Consider the following 20,036-nt stretch of genomic DNA (forward strand, 5'->3'; position numbering starts at 1 on the left):
AAAAACGGCCTTGTGCTTAATTTGCTCAGTGGGGAAGCAAATAAATACCAACCCTTAATACCAATTGTCACTATCTAGCTCCTCTACTCCCCGGGGAGTTGGTTCCCATTTCTCATTCACTTCTCACATTAAAAATCAGCCTTGTGCCTAATTTGCTCGGTGGGGGAGCAAATAAATATCAACCCCACATATAAGACCTTGGTCAATGTAGGGGCAACCCTTCATACCAATTGTCACTATCCAGCTCTCCTACTCCCCAGGGATTTGGTCCCCATTTTCCCTTCACTCCTCACATTAAAAATCGGCCTTGTGCCTTATTTTCTCGGTGGGGGAGCAAATAAATACCATTTTCTTGGCCTTTTGGCCAAGATCAAAGTGTAGTATATGTTCTTACTACATGCTGTACTTATGTTTGTAACTTCGTGATATAAAGTGGGTGACCACTTTTCTGTATTAATTTTATGTAAAATGATCACCCACTTAACAACCAGTAAGTCTCAATACCATTCAAGTCATTCTCCAGATCATTCAAGTTGTTTTTGAAGGATTCCAGTTATTTATAAGCATTCAAGTCATACTTAAGGTCATCCAATTCATCCTTAAGTTCATTAAAGTCATTCTAAGTTATTTCAGCCCATTTTTCGGTCATTTTAGTTTATATTCAAGAATTTCATGTCAATCCTACATTCACGCATTCATTCATTACACGAGAGCACGCGACTAATGGCTATCGGGCTTCTTTACTATAAATTCACTATAAACTTCAAACCGCAAAAATATTTGCTATTAACTTACTATTGTTCTCAACTCCAAACTTATTTACAAATAATTCACTATTAATCTCGAACATAAAAATTATTTGATACAAATTTACTATTACTCTTAAATCACAAACTATTGATTTCAAACCCAAAATTATTTGCTCTTAATTTACTATTGTTCTCAAGTCCATACTTTTTTACTAATAATTCATTATTAATCTCGAACCAAAATTATTTGCTATTAATTCACTATTGTTCTCAAGTCAATACTTGTTTACTAATAATTCATTATTAATCTCGAACCAAAATTATTTGCTATTAATTCACTATTGTTCTCAAGTCAATACTTGTTTACTAATAATTCATTATTAATCTCGAACCAAAATTATTTGCTATTAATTCACTATTGTTCTCAAGTCAGTACTTGTTTACTAATAATTCATTATTAATCTCGAACCAAAATTATTTGCTCTTAATTTACTATTGTTCTCAAGTCAATACTTGTTTACTAATAATTCATTATTAATCTCGAACCAAAATTATTTGCTATTAATTCACTATTGTTCTCAAGTCAATACTTGTTTACTAATAATTCATTATTAATCTCGAACCAAAATTATTTGCTATTAATTCACTATTGTTCTCAAGTCAATACTTGTTTACTAATAATTCATTATTAATCTCGAACCAAAATTATTTGCTATTAATTCACTATTGTTCTCAATTCAATACTTGTTTACTAATAATTCACTGTTAATCTCGAACCAAAATTATTTGCTATTAATTCACTATTGTTCTCAAGTCAATACTTGTTTACTAATAATTCACTGTTAATCTCGAACCAAAATTATTTGCTATTAATTCACTATTGTTCTCAAGTCAATACTTGTTTACTAATAATTCACTATTAATCTCAAACCCAAAGTTATTTGCTAATAATTCACTATTGTTCTCAAGTCAATACTTGTTTACTAAAAAATTCACCATTAATCTAGAACCAGAATTATTTGCTATTAATTTACTATCACTCTCAACTCCAAACCTATTTACTATTAATTCACTATTAATCTCAAACCCAAAATTATTTGCTACTAATTTGATATTGTTCTCAACTACAAAACTTATTTACTATTAATTCACTATTAGTCTCAAACCAAAAATTATTTGCTACTTATTTTCCATTATTCTTAACTCCAAACTTATTTCAATATTAATCTCAAACCCAAAATTATTTGCTATTAATTTACTGTTACTCTAAACTCCACATTACTTTATACTTAATTCACTATTAATCTCCAAGCCAAAATTATTTTATATTAATTTACTATTAGTCTCAACACCAAGCTTATTTGCTACTTGCAGTTCTGCGCGTCTTTGCTCGGGCCCTATGTACTGTTTCTAACTGGCCCTACATGTGAATATACTTTATGTAAGATTTCAAAAGTTTAGATCAAAATTTGTCTAAGTAATTTCGTAGAGATCGCAGAAGTCATTTTTTTTACCTTTGACCCCAGTTTTGACCGCTTAACACTTATTATTATGGTCTCAAATCAAAACAAAGTTTTACCCATGTCCAAGTTACCTACATCTAAATTTTAAAGTCTTTAGACCCAAAATTAGCAGAGGAATTTGGTAGAATTTTCAAAGGTCAACTCTTTAAACTTTGACCTTTTTGCAGCCAAATGTTGCCCCAAAATATATTAAAATGCCTCCCGCACGTCGGAATACCCGTTATATAAAATTGCAAATGTTTAGACACAAAATTGACTAAGTAGTTTGCTAGATATCCCAAAGGTCAAATCTTTTGAACTTTGACCTCTTGACAGCTCAAATTTTCCACCAAAATCAGTTAAAAAGATTGCCATATCTCTGAATGCTCTTTATATTAAATTTCACATGTTTAAACCGGAAATTGACTGAGTAATTTGGTAGAGACTGCATAGGTCAATTTTTTAAAATTTGACCACAATTTTTACCCCTTAAAACTTTTTATCAGAGACTCAAATGAAATTATAAAGTTTGATCGATGTTCAAGTAACCTACATTTTAAACTTCAAGTGTTTAGACCCAAAATAGATGGAGGAGTTGAACTTTGACTCCTCGACAGCCAATTTTCTGGCCGAAAACCGATTAAAAGAGTTTTCCTAAATCTCAATATCCCTTATGTCAAATCTCGAATCTCTAGACAGAAAATTGATAGAGTTATTTGGTAGGGAAATGTACACAGACACAGAGACAGATACAGACATACCTTTTCATTTTATAGGTAGGTAGATAGATTAATTCACTAATAATCTCAATCCCAAAATTATTTTCTATTAATCTACTATTTTCTCAACACCAAACATATTTAATATTAATTCAATATTCATCTTAAACCCAAAATTATTTGTTATTAATTTACTATTCTTCTTAAATCCAAACTTATTTACTGTTAATTCACTATTAATCTCAAAACCAAAATTATTTGCGATTAATTTACTATCGTTCACAAATTCAAACTTGTTTACTAATAATTCACTGTTAATCTCAAACCCAATATTATTTGCTATTTATTTACTATTTTATCAACTCCAGCGTATTTACTATTAATTCACTATTAATCTCAACCTCCAAATTATTTGCTATTATTTCACTGTTGTTTTCAAATCCAAACTTATTTACTAATAATCCATTATTAATCTTAAACCAAAAATTATTTGGTACTTGCTTAGTATTACTCTAAACTCTAAACTTAATTACTCATAATTCACTGTTATTCTTAAACCCAAAATTATTTCCTATTAATTTACTATTACTCTCAAAACTAACCTTATTTATTACTTGCATTTTTGCCCGGCTTTGTTCGAGCCCTTTGTACTGTTCAGAACTTGCCCTACGTGTGAATATACTTTTATATAGAATTTCAAATGTTTAGGCCAAAAATTGTCTGAGTAATGAGGCAGAAGAGGTAATTTTTAAAACTATAAAACAATTTTTTACCCATTAACATTTATTTTTTTGGTTTCAAATCCAAATAAAATGTTTGACCCATGTTCAAGTTACCTGCATTAAAATTTCAAGTGTTTAGACCCTAAATTGACGGAGGAGTTGGGTAGAATCTACAAATCTCAACTCTTTAAACTTTGACCTTTTGACAGCCAAATATTTGCCCCGAAACACATAAACATTTTTGCCGCATTTCTGATTACCCGTTATATAAAATTTCAAATGTTTAGACCCAGAATTTACTGAGTACTTTACTAGACACCGCAACATCAACTCTTTTGAACTTTGACCCCTTGACAGTTCAAAATTTCGACCAAAACCGATTAAAAACTTGCCCTATCTCTGAATACCCTTTATGTAAAATTCAAATGTTTAGACCAGAAATTGGCTGAGTAATTTGGTAGACACCACAGAAGTCAAATTCTTTTAGAGTTTGACCCCAATTTTGAACACTTTACATTTATTTTTTGGGACTCAAATGAAATTATAAAGTTAGATTCATGTGCAAGTAACCTACATTTTAAATTTCAAGTATTTAGACTCAAAATTGACGTTGGAGTTTTCAAAGGTCAAATAGTCGAACTTGACCCCTTCGACAAACAAATTTCTGGCCGAAAACCGATTAAAGCGATTTAACAAAATCTCTATACCCATAATAACTGTTGTTAGACGCTGACGAAGCTACCCGACACTTTCCGAAGCCAGAGTTGCAACAAAACAAGGTCATACTTAGTGTTTAGTTGTCTGCGACTAGTCTCACTCATTACAAATTTTTAAATGGAGGCAAAAATATTACAGCGGAGAAGTACTGCCAACAAATAGATGAAATATATCAGAAACTGTGAAAACAAAACCCAGCATTAGTCAACAGAAAAAACTCTCCTCCACGACAATGACAGCTTGCTGCTAAACCGACCCATGCAGAAGTTAAACGTATTATGCTACGAAACTCTGTCTCATCCACCATACTCTCCAGATCTTTCCCTAGCGACACAAACTTTTTCGAGCATCTCGACAAATTTCTACGTGAGAAATGTTTCAGAAACCTAAGCGATATTATCAGCATCAGGACGCAAAATTTTTACGTTACTGAAATAAATACACTTGTTTTACGTTAACAAAAGTGTGTTCATCCTGATTGTGCTCATTTTGATCGACAGATTTTTGTTTGAGCCGAAATATGTCTATCGGAATTTAAAACTTAAACTGCGAGATCTTACTTGTCAATCTGATATATATATATATATATATATATATATATATATATATATATATATATATATATATATATATATATACACACACACATATATATATGTGTATGTATGTATAAAAATAGTTCCGTGCGCTAGAACGTTTTCATGTTAGATTTTACGAAACTATGCCAAAACGAAGTGGCCCAGCGGATCCAGGTTGGAGACTGAGTGACGCCAGTGAGAGAAGGATACAAAGTTATAGCACTTCTTCTGAAGCCAAACCTGGATCAGTTCGGACTTGTGGGCCGGCGGCGAGTTCTCACGCTACACTCAGAGTCTGCTAGCGGCTACCTGATTGCACTAGGAGACCACCACACTTTTCAGCGTATCTATGTATACTTTTGCGTTGACATTCAAGCCGACTTCGATGATGTGATGTGAAAAAAAACCAAAGACTAAAACCGTGGCCAGAAACTTTGTTGAGACGTGCCCCCAAGCGTCGAACCGTTTGCTTGCAATGGTCTTGTTGTCATAACCTAAACCGGTAGAGAGCATGAGTTGTACAGCAACGCATCGGTAGAATCGATCGCTGAGCATTCTATCACTTTCAGACACGATAAAAGGCTCTTATCGCTCTTGGAATTAGTAGTCTCGTTGTCAATTAGTTCATGATCTGAACAAAACAAAAAACCCAGCTTTCATTAATCCGAAATAGAATCATGTCGACTTTCTAGAGCGACAATATTATCGTTCAACCCCGTATATGTGTATGCGTACCAGATATATATATATATAATTATTCTCACAGCCAAACAACATCGCAGCTCACAAGAGCAATTACTGTCAACAAACCGGAAACCCAAGGGTTTCGCCCTCATTTGGACTCATCAGTTAGACACATCCGAACACGGGATTCGAAACCCAAGTCTCTTGAGTCAAAATGAGGGCGAAACTCGAGTTTTGGACTTCAAGTTGGTTCACTGTCATAGCTCTTGTGGGCCGCGATGATGTTTCGCTGTGGAAATAATTATATAATCTCTCACATTCCGAAAATTATATATATATATATATATATATATATATATATAGTAATTTATAAAATATATATGGCGATTAAGCTACACTGAATATTCGGCGTTTCATCCACTCTAGGACTCCTCAGACTTATGCGCGAATTCTGTGGTTGTTTATAGTTTTTATATGCTCCTCTTCTATTGAGATTTTAGTTAGCCAATCAGCTTTCTAGTATCCACCGCGCCCCTTCCTATCAGCCAATGGGCATGCATTTTATCGGACAAAGGATCGGTTTTAAAACTAGGTTATTGTGTTTTTATTTTATTTTATTATTTTTTATTGTTAGTTTATAAATAAATATATATATATATATGTGTACATACATATATGCACATATATATACATATATATGTGTGATCGTTTATGTATATACATGTGTATTTAATTTATTTATTTTTTATTTTCTATTGTTTTTGTTAGTTTTAAAACTATTTTGTATCGCTATCCTAGAGTAAATTTTATTTTGTGAACACAGTTATTTGCTATTTCTCTTCTACAGTTTAATAGATTTTGGGGTTCTTTAAAGCGCAGGATAGCAAATTTTTCATGAAGGCATAATCTACATGGGTTGTCTAGGTGCCTACACGTGGTAGCTTGCCTTATTATTTTCCATTCGACTACCGGCGAATGTCCGCTTTCTTTGTATTTCCCAGTATTTATTCACTAGTGTACTTTTGTGGTCATAGTATCGGGTTTTGAAATCTAAGAAAGTCATGCCTACGTAATATTTCTTGTTATTCGCTATATATATGACTTTTAAAAATAAATATTTCATGTTCACAGACATATTTTTTAATCACTAATAAATATCAGACTGAATATATTTACACACACATACATGCATACATACATATATATATATGCATATAGATAGATAGATAGATTGATATATATATATATATATATATATATATATATATATATATATATATAACCGGTAGCAATACGGGAAACTTGAATAATACACACCAAACTTCCACAAAATTTTTAAACATCGTTGAGCCTGATGTATAACGTCTAAAATTAAATGAAAAGTTACTATTTTGAGTATAAATTGCCATTCATATCATTTAATGTTATTAATGCATGTATGGATCTTTACTAGCCACTATCTTAAAGGAAGTAACACTAATGTTTTTCACTGAGTTATTACCGTTACGCAGACACGAGTTGTGTTTGTGTATGTGTATGTGTATGTGTGTGTATGTGTATGTGTGTGTGTATGTGTATGTGTGTGTGTGTGTGTCCAAGAAAGGGAATAAGGCAAAATAGAAAGAAGGATTTGATTGAGTGAAAAAACGAGGAAGGTAAAGAAAGACAAAGAAAATTTGTCTTACACTTTTTTAATAACACACGTTCATTAAATTCGGTCATCTAACGATAACGGTGTATCAAAGTGAAGTCGTTTGTGTCCGTAAATATATGAGTAGACAGATTGTAGTTCCTTGAGATTATCTGAACATCTCGGACAATCACTCGTTGGCAGTTTGCTGTCGAATTTGAGGCAGGCAAACTGTGCTATGGGTCATTTTATGCCCAAATTTTGCATATATATAGTAGTAGTTTGTAGATTATTTTGCTTTGTTGTGTGATATTTCGCTTAATAGGTTTCATGTGTGGAATATAATTTTGATGAATTCTCATGGGAATTTCAATCTTGTTGTTTATTTATATATTTTACCATAATTAATACAAATACCGATCAGAAAATTTTGGTGCTCATAACGAATCAAGAATAATGAAGACATTACAACCGTACACTTCCCTTTAACACGTTGTGTATTCTTATCTTTGTAGTTTTTAATTCCTAATGTTGGATTTGAATTGGTGCTACTATATATAGAATGTACCAAACATTGATGCTATGTGTTTCTTTGTTTTTGAGGTACCCAATTAGGCAAAAATAACAATTATACTCCACTAAACAACCAAACTAAATACCATATATTTAATGTTACAAAAGTATAAAAACTTTTACAAGATATAACATTAAATAACCTAAAAAAGGTGGATATGCCATAAATCAAAAACAAACAAACAAACAAACAAACAAACGAAAAAACGAAACCAAATGCCCAAATTTCAAGATCCAAAGAATAGGAAGCATACAAAACAATCCATAAAGTATTGATAGACCGTAAGACTAAACAACAAATCGTTGGATTTGAGCAATGGATTACACACCCTTTACATGAACTGTTCGTCACTGAATCACTTTGAAAGAAAAGAAAAAAAGGCATACCCATCAATCATACACTGAAAATAGTTTAGAGAATTGAAAAAGTTTGGAATCGCCAAAATTCTTCATATATTCCAGTTCAGGTATCAGTGGTCTAAAACGTCTGTTTATACCCTTTATCATTAACTAGCCTCGGTACACGGCGTTGCCCGGCGTTGCCCGGCGTTGCCCGGGTGTTTGGAGGTGTGTATTGAGCAAAAAAAAATGCTAGTAGGGAGGAAGGCTCGAACGCGTACCGCGAAGGAGGAAAAGAACGCAAAAAACACACACACACAAAAAAGTGACATCTTTGCCGTTGCATCCATCGCCAAATCGGAAGTGACAAACGTTTAAATTAAGGCTAGTCCATCGAAAAGAAAGGATGACTTTCGAAAATATCTGCGAACAAAGCGACGTTTCACTGTAGAAAAGTGCCCAGTTAAGGGTGAAGGAATTAATGTTTTTAGCCAATTTTTTTATATTTGTCGTCCGAAGATCGGGCTTCAAAACGATACCAATCTTATATAATTCCGGCATTTCTGTCGAAACTTTTCATACAAACATGTATATATATACATTTAAACATACAGGTGAAATTTATATTATAGATAACACGTGTTTCGATCAGGAAAAAGTATGAAGGAACAGATGTTCCGAAATTTTCTAAAATGCTTTGTCAATTAAATTAATTCCGATGAATTGCGGTATGTAATTGAATAACATTGAGCTATAAAAACGTATTTAATATTATGTTGAGCAATTCTAACTCAGATAGCGTACACAACCCACACTTCAAGATAAATATTCGTCGCAAACACATCATTTCAGAGACTGCTCATTGTCTCTCAATCAGGAGAAATAGTTACTCAAATCAGCACAGATAATGACATTAATTTTTACTTTTTGATGAAATAAGAAGAAAATAATGATCGAAAGAACCCATACTGTTGAGATTTTAGCGCCATTTTGAATTGCATAAATCAAGCAACGTAATGGCACTGCGTTATGTAGAGGAGGCATTTATTGCAACTTTGTATAACCTTCCATATCAATAATTCTCATCACGGCGAAAGAGAAAAATAAAAATTGTCAGATTGACAAAATTATAGCAATTACGTTTAACTGCTCATTTCGAAGATGTGTTATATAGAAGTATAAATAGTTGGATATGTTAAAACATAGCTGAGAAATGATATTAATAATGTTTCAATTCAGTTTGAACATCATATTTAACGACACATCAACCAGTTTTTAGTTATGTTTGTATAGTCCCACCCCACACAGTAGAGACCTCTAGATGTAAAAGATATTTCTACTCCAGTAGTTTCTTCTCCAGAACCGCTAGACTTTGGAAATCCATTCCAGGTCCCTGCTTCCCCAACTGTACTGACATGCAGAAGTTCAAGTGTAACGTGAACCGACATTTTGCTGGCCAAAGCCCTACATATTACCCCGGTAGATATTGCCCCTGATAGTAGTCCCCTACACCAAAGTGGCAATGTGCCTTGTTTGGGGTGAAAATGTAATAAAAAAGTCTATGTATGCTGTATAGTCTATCGTAAACGTTTCCTTGCATACAGTTTATGATAGACGCATGTTGATCAAGGTAGATACGAGAAAATTTTAACTCTCGATGATCAAATGCGATATATTTGTCGACTTACTAACTTTTTACCTTTTTAGCTGTTTGTGATGGAATGTATCGCTATTTAATAGATAAAGATAAACAGCTCTTCTGTAAATTGAAGTAATTTTTCAGGAAATGTACATAAATTTGTAGTTGACATTAATTTATAAATTTTATATTAATTTATATATATATATATATATATATGTGTGAGTGTGTGTGTGCGTGTGTGTGTGTTTATATGCGTGTGTCCGTGTGTAGAGGTGTGTGTGCGTGTCCATGCGTGTATATAAGTAAATAAAATTAAATGAAAACGCATAAAAGTTATATTATTTATTTCATCATCAAATATTAAGTAACAGGGCACATAATAAAATTTTTTATTTAACTCATGGAGTTTCGAGGTTTATATTTTTCTCTTCAAAGCAAATAAACAGTAAAGTAAAAAAATGATCAGTATAAAGACATCAAACCTTGTAAATTACGATAGTGGAAAAGAATGATAGGATCAATAATAAACTACATAAATAATTACAAGGGTAAAATCTGGTTAGAATATTTTGCTGAATTAATATATATATATATATATATATATATATATAATATACAGTTAGACAACTATATTAAGAGAGAATTTCAAATTCCGTAAAAACATAACCGGAAAATCTTTGTAGAGGAAAAGAAACTTGCCAGCACTAATATGCTTCGTATGGAATATATATATATATATATATATATAAGAACAAGTAGTTAAAAAAACATGTTAAAACACTTTGAAAGAGTTAAAAACATATTTAATTTGAAAAGGAAACACTAAATAAGCGGACAGTCCCTAATCCATGGAGTTTCGAACAAATACTTTTCTTCTCATCAGAGGGTAGAATTTAGCAAAATTTTGTACCAAATTTCACTTCTTTGCGTTTCAAAACAATTCAAAATAAAAAAAAAATATTGACCTGCATTAAAACGATACACAGAGTTTATATATATATATATATATATATATATATATATATATATATATATATATATATATATATGTGTGTGTGTGTGTGTGTGTGTGTTTCTAAACATGCGCTTTCGCGATTATATATAACTTAGTTTAATGATTGTAAAATATAAGAATAAGTCAACATATACAAATTTATATTCTAAGGTTTTATTATCTTAACTTTCATTCTTTTAGCATAGATCATCTTCGGTACATTTTTGCAGATCTGTTTCATTTACATGCAACAATTAATATAGATGTGTTAACATTGGCAGTCTTCTTACGTATCCTCATAAGAAATCCCAGAAATTTTGTTATAAAATCCATGGCCATATGATCACAAAAACACTCATATCGTGTGTTACTTTAGGTTTTTATTTTTGTTTTATGGGAAAAAACTATTCGTTTACGGCCTTCGATGTGTTGCCATAGATGGTAGTGTCGTCAGCATTAATGTCTACGAATGATATAAGGATGTCATTTCGAAGATATTTAATATAGATCAGGAAGAGAGTTGGACCTAGGATGACTCCAACATTAATACTATAAGCTTCTGATTTTTGCCCACCAACCACTACTCTTATGAGCCTATTAGATAGAAATGATTAAATAATTGAAAAGACATTTCCATCTATACCATAGCTGTAGATCTTGTGAAGTAGACATTTATGTCATATCCTATCAAAGGCCTTTGATATGCCAAGAGCAACTGCCCTAGAATAGAAGCCTATATTGAGAGATTCGATAATCCTATGAGATATAACCGTAAGCACATCTGTTGTATATCTAGCAGAACGGAAACCATATTGCATGTCACTAAGAAGGTTTTTTTTTTTGCTGAGGTGTTTGACTACTTCTCTATTTAACACATATACATGTACTTTACTCACGACGCACTGGAGACTTGTAGGTTTGTTCTGAGAGGGAGATGACCTGATTTTTTTAAAATAAAGGACATACTGACGAGGTTTTCCAGGGTGTTGGGAAGTCATTCTCCTTAAGACAACGCCGAAACAGCTTTTTAAGTATGGGAGCTAGTTCTTGTTGAAGCTTTTTAGCATTATAATAGGAATTCCGTCAGGGCCAGTTGCTTTACTTTAATCAAGGGTTTTAATTAGTTTGGCAACATCACGCACAGATATTTGTATGTCGCATAGAGTATTTTCTGATACAGGAGGAAATACTGGAGGTTGGCTACCTTGGTAACAAAGCGTAGAATTAGCTGCAAAGTTCTTGGCAAAGAGTTTGGCTTTTCTTCTGGTGTTGATGAGATTACCTCAGGTCCATTGATGATAGTTGAGATAGAGCAGACGCTTCTGTTCAGAATCTTGTTTGCTATTTGCCAAAACTGATGGAAACCAAATTGCTGCTCAGTCACTTTGGACTTGACGGACTGATCATACAACTCTCTTGCGTCCGTTATTCCTCTTTTACAGTGGTTACTGACAGTTCTGAAAGCGGATTTAATCTCAGTAAACTTACGATGGAAGCAATGGAAAAAGTGATTTCTGTGTGCACTGTCAGAAGCACATTCCCGAGTGAACCACAGCTAGCTGTTAGATTTTTGCACGATTTTTATTCTAGGGAATAAACAGTCTATACCTACAATTGACCATTCCGTCAGGTTTGATGCTATAGAGGACACATCCTTTTAAAACATGGAATGAAGAGGTAGATCAAATATAAATGAACGGAAGCTATCCCAGTTAGCCATAGAGTATCAATATACTGCACGATGGAGAGGTACGTCAGAGGATTTATTACATTTTGTTTTTATCTTAACTGATACAGTAGAGTTGTCGGAAGATTTCAATGGAGACAGAACAGAAGATGAACATAGTTAAGAGCAAGTTGTTAGGAAAAGATCGAAGAGACTTGCATACTGACCTTTAGTATCGCGCACATGGATGGGTTCGCGAATAATCTGAGTGAGGTTATAACAATGGAGAAATCGTAACAGAAACTCCTCTTATCATCTGTCTTGAGTGGGGTAACCTTCCACGTTGTGAACATTGAAGTCTCCACAGACGTGAATGTACGCAGAAGGATGAGCAGATATGATGTGGTCAATTTTCTAAGACAAGCTTTTAAAAATAGTAACTCCACTGTTGTGGGGGCGGTAGAGGGCAAATATAAACGCAGTCGTGTGAGCAAGTGCAACCCGGAAGAACATCTAAGATAATCTAGGATCTTCTCTGGAGATGTCATTACCACATAGAAAGCCATATTTAGTGTAGGCAAATATTCCATGCCCATTAATTCTAAACTCTTATAGGGAAATAGTCGCTCGAATGCCAGTTTCGTTTAGGAATAATAGGTCTGATTTAGTCTACTGTAATTGGGTTTCAACCTCTGGAAGGTTGGAACGTAGACTCCTAATGTTGGAGAACGAGACATGGTAGTAGGAATCTACGTTGGAAGTTGAAGATCTGGGTTTAATCGCTTGTTTTTCTGTAAACTTTTCATGATGTGTTTTTGGAATTTTGGACAGACTTGCTTAGAACAGGGTAGAGAGGGAAAGTAAGAGAGAAAAAGAAACAAATAAATATATTTTTGTAGCACTTGATAAGGTAAAACCGTAACAATTAACCAGTAAAAAGACATCGAGAAGCCCTACCAGGAGCTACTGCATGGTCCAGAATCCATTCACCAAATGCCAATACAGCAGCTCCAGTACTTTACACATACTGATAGGACAGCCTCCTTAGTGGTTAAATATATAATAATTTGTCCCTGACTATAAGGCGGATAACGTAAGCCAAGATAAAACATTTACTTCCAGCACCCTTACGAGTTACATATGACCACAACGATAGACATAGAAACAGAAAATTTCCGACATCTCTGGCGACTGTTCACGCAAGATACTACAAACCTAAACATACACATACATATACAAATATAAAAAAAATATAAGAATACAAAATATAAAATGTAACAATACAGCATATACATTCAAACACATATACACACGCATACACATGCGTACATATACACACAAATATATATACATACATATACATCTACATATACACATCTATATACTTACGCTAAATGTAAATACATATCCATACAAGATATACACTCATACACATACATACACCTACATATCCATATACACACACATATATACACATATACATACACGTACATATATAAGTATCCATAAATACACACACACACACACACACATATATATACACATACATACATAATGCTCACACATACACATATATACACGGAAAACCTATTGGACCCAAAACAGAAGCAAAGCTTTGATTTCATTTTTTTGATAATTAAGTCATTTAGCATGAAATTATGACTAAGTTATTACATATACAGTAGAAAAACACATACTCTCACATAAAGTCCCATCTACACGTGGGGCACTTGCATACAAGACACCATACATATATGTATATATATATATATATATATATATATATATATATATATATACATACATATAAATAATTATTGTCGACATAGATACAGACATAACTGTGATTAGTCAATAGTTAGTATAAAAATATACGCGCATTCCTAACATTATGACTCAGTACTGCCTTCGAGACAAGATCAAAGTGTATTATCTGTTCCTCATATGCTGCATTTAAATTTCTTGTTCTCTGTCAGTGGAGGAGAAATCCTTCACGACCGAGGCATTTTTTAAATTTTTGTTCCTTTGCTCCACATTAAAAAACGACCCTGGTGTCTAACTCGGTCCCGTGGGGAGGCATTGTAAATAGGAACATTATGACCCAGTATGTAAGCATGCGAAGAAATATTTACAGTACGAATAAAGTAACCAAAAAGATGGCATATTTTCATGCATATACACGAAATATATTACTACGATTATACCAATATTAATAAACTATCAATTATAAATTTAAAAATATATAAAACAACCTCCAAACATATAACACATAATCATATTACCTTTCAGTATATATATATATATATATATATATATATATAACAGCGCAAGTACACATATAAACATTCAGCCATATACATACATACATACATACATACATACATACATGCGTACATACAACTGTATACACACATACATATACGCATCACATAACCACGGTTGTGTGCCTCTGTAGCCCTGTGATACTATCTTTCCTTTTTAGTTATATTTATTTTTCTATAGTTAATTTATTATGAAATAAACTTTATATTAATTAATGGTAAAAATTTATAAGGAGCTAGTTACTATTAAATAATAAAGTGTATCTAACTTCGACAGTACGGTAACCCCATCCAATGAATATACTAATATGAGATAACACATTTCAATAGTCCGCATAGGCATATATACAGTACATATACACACATATACACAAACATATATAAATATAAATGTAAACGTATTTTATGTGTAACTTCTTATATACCCTATACCCATATACAGGAATAGAAATTTACACAATTGCTATTTTCGTAGATTGTACACATTATCTACATGAAACTAGTACTGCATGTCCATTGAAGTCAATACGTCCATCTTTAAATCAGGTTACTACTACCCCAATGTTTATATATATATATATATATGTTTATATATATATATATATATATATATATATATAACGACAAAAACTGAACATGGAGGCTATATACAAAGAATACAAATGTTTTTCATATTATTTATATTTACCTTATTCATTTCATAATATAATATATACATATATATTATTTAGTATTTCGCCTAATTTCTGGATAAATCGTTTCGTTTACGTATATTCAAATAAGTATATTTTCGGATTATTAATATTGTATTCTCTGAGAAAATAGAATATTAACAGACTTATCTAATTATAATTTGGATAGACTTATAATCATGACCTTACCTATCCTTTTTTGGAAGGAGAAATAGGGTGGAATTTTTTATCGTCAAAGTTGTTAATTGTATCAGGTCAGATGTTTATAATTTCTTAGAGTTCTTTAAGCGCATGTATTTTGAAATGCTTGTATGATATAGCGGTTTCTTGTTTAATATATAATAATTTGTCCCTGTCCTTAAACCTTCTCATCTCAAGTTTTTCTGATAGGCATAACGGACATGATGAGTTTGACGAGTGGGTTCCATTAGCTTTACTAATAATAATGTATTTTTCTTTTAGTTTGACAAGCAAGTCAAACTTCTGCATAGAGTTTACGAAGATTGTTCCCCAGGGTTTTTTGGTGGATATGTTCTTTCTTGTTGGTGATAGGTATTTGTTAACCTATAGAATTGAACAGCAAGGTTGACTGCTCGGGGTTGACGTACGCTTATGTGTGATTCCATTTCAAGCGACGAACATGGATACATAAAAACAGACAAATATATTTATAGACATACACACGTTGATAGATTAAATAATCGATGAAAACTTATACATTTACACCCCCCATATATATATATATATATATATATATATATATATATATATATATATATATATAACTTTTATTCTTCTAGGACTTTTCCCAATATGGTTTAATAATATAAAATAAACGTGTAAACATACATTAATTTTTATATACAGTTATGTTTGTACAAAAATTAATTCTTAATGATTCTAATTAGTTGGAAGTTATAATTAACTCCACAAATGATAACTTCATTCCAAGTGATCTTTCTTTTAATGTTGATTCAACCAGGTTTTAATATTTCTTTTATATCTTTGTGAACATTAAAAAAAACCCTTTAATATTCAGTATGATAATCTTATTTACATAGTGCGCTGTCCACACCAGAAACACATGAAAATGAAATATAAATTTATTAATTTTAACTAACAATAGTAAATAGAAACAAAATTATTTTTATTTAATCACAACAAAATAGGATAAAAAAAAATTCTACCAGAAGAGTAGCAGAAACTCCTCATGAAGCAAACGAACAACAGAAGGTATTGCGTTTTGAAAAAAAGACATCTTACCTTAGAGGCTTGTATATAATGATGTTTACCAGCCTTTTTTCCGTTTTGAAGTAATCCATTTCGGCTTACAGTAAATGTTTGTTGTCGAGAAAGAAAACGCGCTGTATCAGGCCTTTCCTCTTCTGTGTTCTTTTTTGTAGACATGTATAGAATGGTGTTTATAGTTTTTCATTCATTAGTTTATTCCCTCGTAGACTTGTATATAATCATATTTTTTAGTGTAGTTCATAGCGTCTTCCAGATATTATCGGGTCGTCAGGAAAGAATGCGCTCCGTTTCGGGGCTTTCCTCTCTACAGCTTGTTAGCGTATCACCACCCCTCACTGTTATGAGGCTAAAGTATCTGAATTGCATTTGAATAAATGCAATTCAGATAATTTGCGTCTGACATATATGTTTGACATTAAAAAATATATACGAAAATAAATTCATAAAATCATTAAATAAACTAATAAATATCTGCACAGAAGTAACTATACTTGCTACCATAGAATGTGGTTTTCCTTTTCGCCTAGAACCACATTGCGCATTGTTCAGTTATATCTATGAGGCGTTTACTAGCTGCGACTCCTTTTCGGCCTTTAATTCCAAGCTGGTTTACAAGTTTATATAGGGGACCTGCAAGAAAACCTCTTGCTCCAATCTCAACAGCTCGAAGGATTATAAGATAATCTTCAAAGATCAGCCCTTTTTTTTAGATCTTCATGTTTATCTATTTGTATTGATGTTGTTTTTCTACCTGGCTCTTAGAAGGTGATGTAAATCCAATCAATATTAGCCTTTTCCTTGTTATGGCTTGTTCCCGTATTGGTCAACTTCGCTGATTCGAAGCTTTATTTTCTGAATCACATTTGAATGAACTGCTCAATACAATAAAATAGTTTAATAATTTACTGTTTCTGTTACGAGCGACGACTTTTCGCGCGTAACGTTTACATGTTAAAATGCTACGTCTAATATATTTGTTAATACACGTTCATATTGAAAAGAATAGAAACAATGAAAGTAAAAATAGAAAAGACAAAAAATTTAAAATAAATAAATAAAAAACAAGTAAAAATAAATTAAACAAAGTACATAAATAAATAAAATCATAAAGTGAATAAATAAGTTTGATCACAGAGCTAACTGTACCGTTGACACTCGCTACCATATCATGCGGTATTTCCTTTTACCCAGAGTCACATGTCGCATTGTTCAGTAATCTCTACGATGCGTTACTAGCTACGATACTTTTCATTCCAAGCTGTCTTAAAAGTTGAAATAAAGAACCTGCTAGGGAACCTCTTGCCCAAATCCTAATAGCTTGAAGGAGTTTTTACGTGTCAGCTCTCTTTTAGGTCTTCATAGTTATCTATCTTGTAGTGGTGTTGTTTACTTCCTGGCTCTCATAAGGTACTCTCAATACAATTAAGATGAGCCTTTTACTTGTTCTTGACGAGAGAATAATGTATTGCCGTTTCCCCTTTTCTTTCATAATTTTGGGTAATTACGTTGCCAGCCAGGAAGATCTTCGACGACTATCCAATTATCATCAATTCTAGGAATATTTTGGCTGTGTACTAATAGTGGGCCAGTTATACGTTTTGATCCGATCTACATTTTTCCTTCCTCAGCAAAATACTTGTGGCTTATGTTAGCTGCTTCGGGCTTCATGTAGTTACTTATTATTGTGGTCAGTTAATCCAGTACCCTATTGTGCCGCCACGTATGTAGGCTATTAGCAAGAGCCACTCTGCAGGAACTAAGAACATGATCCATAGTCTGGTTTTTCTTTGCATACAGAACAAGTTGAATAATCTTCCTTCTTTCATTTGGCAAGGTTAGTCATTGACGGATGTACGTCGTAAGTTCAGCGTATTATGAAACTCTACCTAAGCGGCGACATATGCCAAATGTCATTCCACGTAATGGTTCTTGTTATAGCTTCTTCCCAGTTTGTCCATTGTCACTGATGTAACTGTTGAACACCTTTTACGAGCCATTTGTGGTTTTCCTTGATTCTTATTTCCTGAATCATCAGATCTCGGCGCTCTTTGGTTGTAGCTGTAGACCATCTTTGAGTGCTGATCATTCCCAGGCTAGATTTTCCTGTCTGAGTGAGCCCAATGTCTTCTTATAATGCTGGTGTTTCTTTCACCTCATTTATAACATAGATTTCCATTTTCTCCATGTTTTAAGGGAGGGTTGTACTGTCTTTACAACTGTGTCATTGGAATTGTCCAATTGTGGAATCTGATTTTCCAGCTTTGAACTCCTCTACAATAGACTTGAGAGGTAATTTTAGTTTAGAATGTTTTCTACATAGTGATACTTTTGATAATCCTGAAGGCAAACCCAGCCATTTTATCATATATCTACTGATTTTTACTTCTATTGCCTCGACTGTGCTCATAGCTATTTCATATACGAGAAAAGGCTATAACAGAATTGAAATAATCACGTGTTGAGACAGCATACCTTGTATTTACTTTGCAGTGAAAGCGCTCGATCGTTTTTAAACTCTCATCAACGTTTTCGATTGTCACTTTAACCTATTTGAAATATTTCAAGGTGTTATCGTACCACTTTCTCAAGATGTTATCGATTCCTCTGACACAGTAGGGATTTTCTGACCACGTACTGCAAAGCAAATATCTTGATGCGCTTTTCCCTTTCTGATGGAAAGACTGCTGGACTTCTTAGGCTTGAAAGTCATTCTGGACCAAACAATCATTTCATCCATAATACTGCGTAACTTTCGGGTTACAGCTTCTTTTGAGGTGAGGATCGTGGTATCGTCCATGAAAGCCTTTAATGGTTTCATTTCATATTTTTCACCTTATGTAGTAGGAAGTGCATTGCTTTCTGCTACTGTGAGAGTAACTTGCATTGCTTAAACAAAACATATACGTAATACTGTACATCCCATTGAAATTCCCACCTCGAGACTCATCCAGTTTTCTGTGTAATCATTTGTGGTAAACCAGGTATGAAACCCATCGAAATACGTTGAAATCATCTTGTAAGTAATAATACCAACAATAATAATGGTTAAGGAGAGAGAGAGAGAGAGAGAGAGAGAGAGAGAGAGAGAGAGAGAGAGAGAGAACGAGACATAGAGAATAGAGAGGGAGAAGAAGAAGAAGAAGAAGAAGAAGAAGAAGAATATATAAATAATGAGACTTATTATTTTTAGTGATGAAAGGATAATATTTTAAAATATGTTACCATATAAGAATGTCGGAATAAAATAAAGTAATATA

The 20,036-nt window shown here is 32.7% G+C and overlaps 1 pseudogene; it reads left to right on the forward strand.

Annotated features, from left to right (window-relative positions):
• Positions 1–344: 344 nt before the first annotated feature.
• Positions 345–481, forward strand: LOC145261366 (U2 spliceosomal RNA; annotated as a pseudogene).
• The last annotated feature ends 19,555 nt before the right edge of the window (positions 482–20,036 follow it).

The sequence above is a fragment of the Euprymna scolopes genome, chromosome 37 (assembly GCF_053919585.1).
Source record: "Euprymna scolopes isolate OS-2025 chromosome 37, ASM5391958v1, whole genome shotgun sequence".
NCBI classification, from domain to species: domain Eukaryota; kingdom Metazoa; phylum Mollusca; class Cephalopoda; order Sepiida; family Sepiolidae; genus Euprymna; species Euprymna scolopes.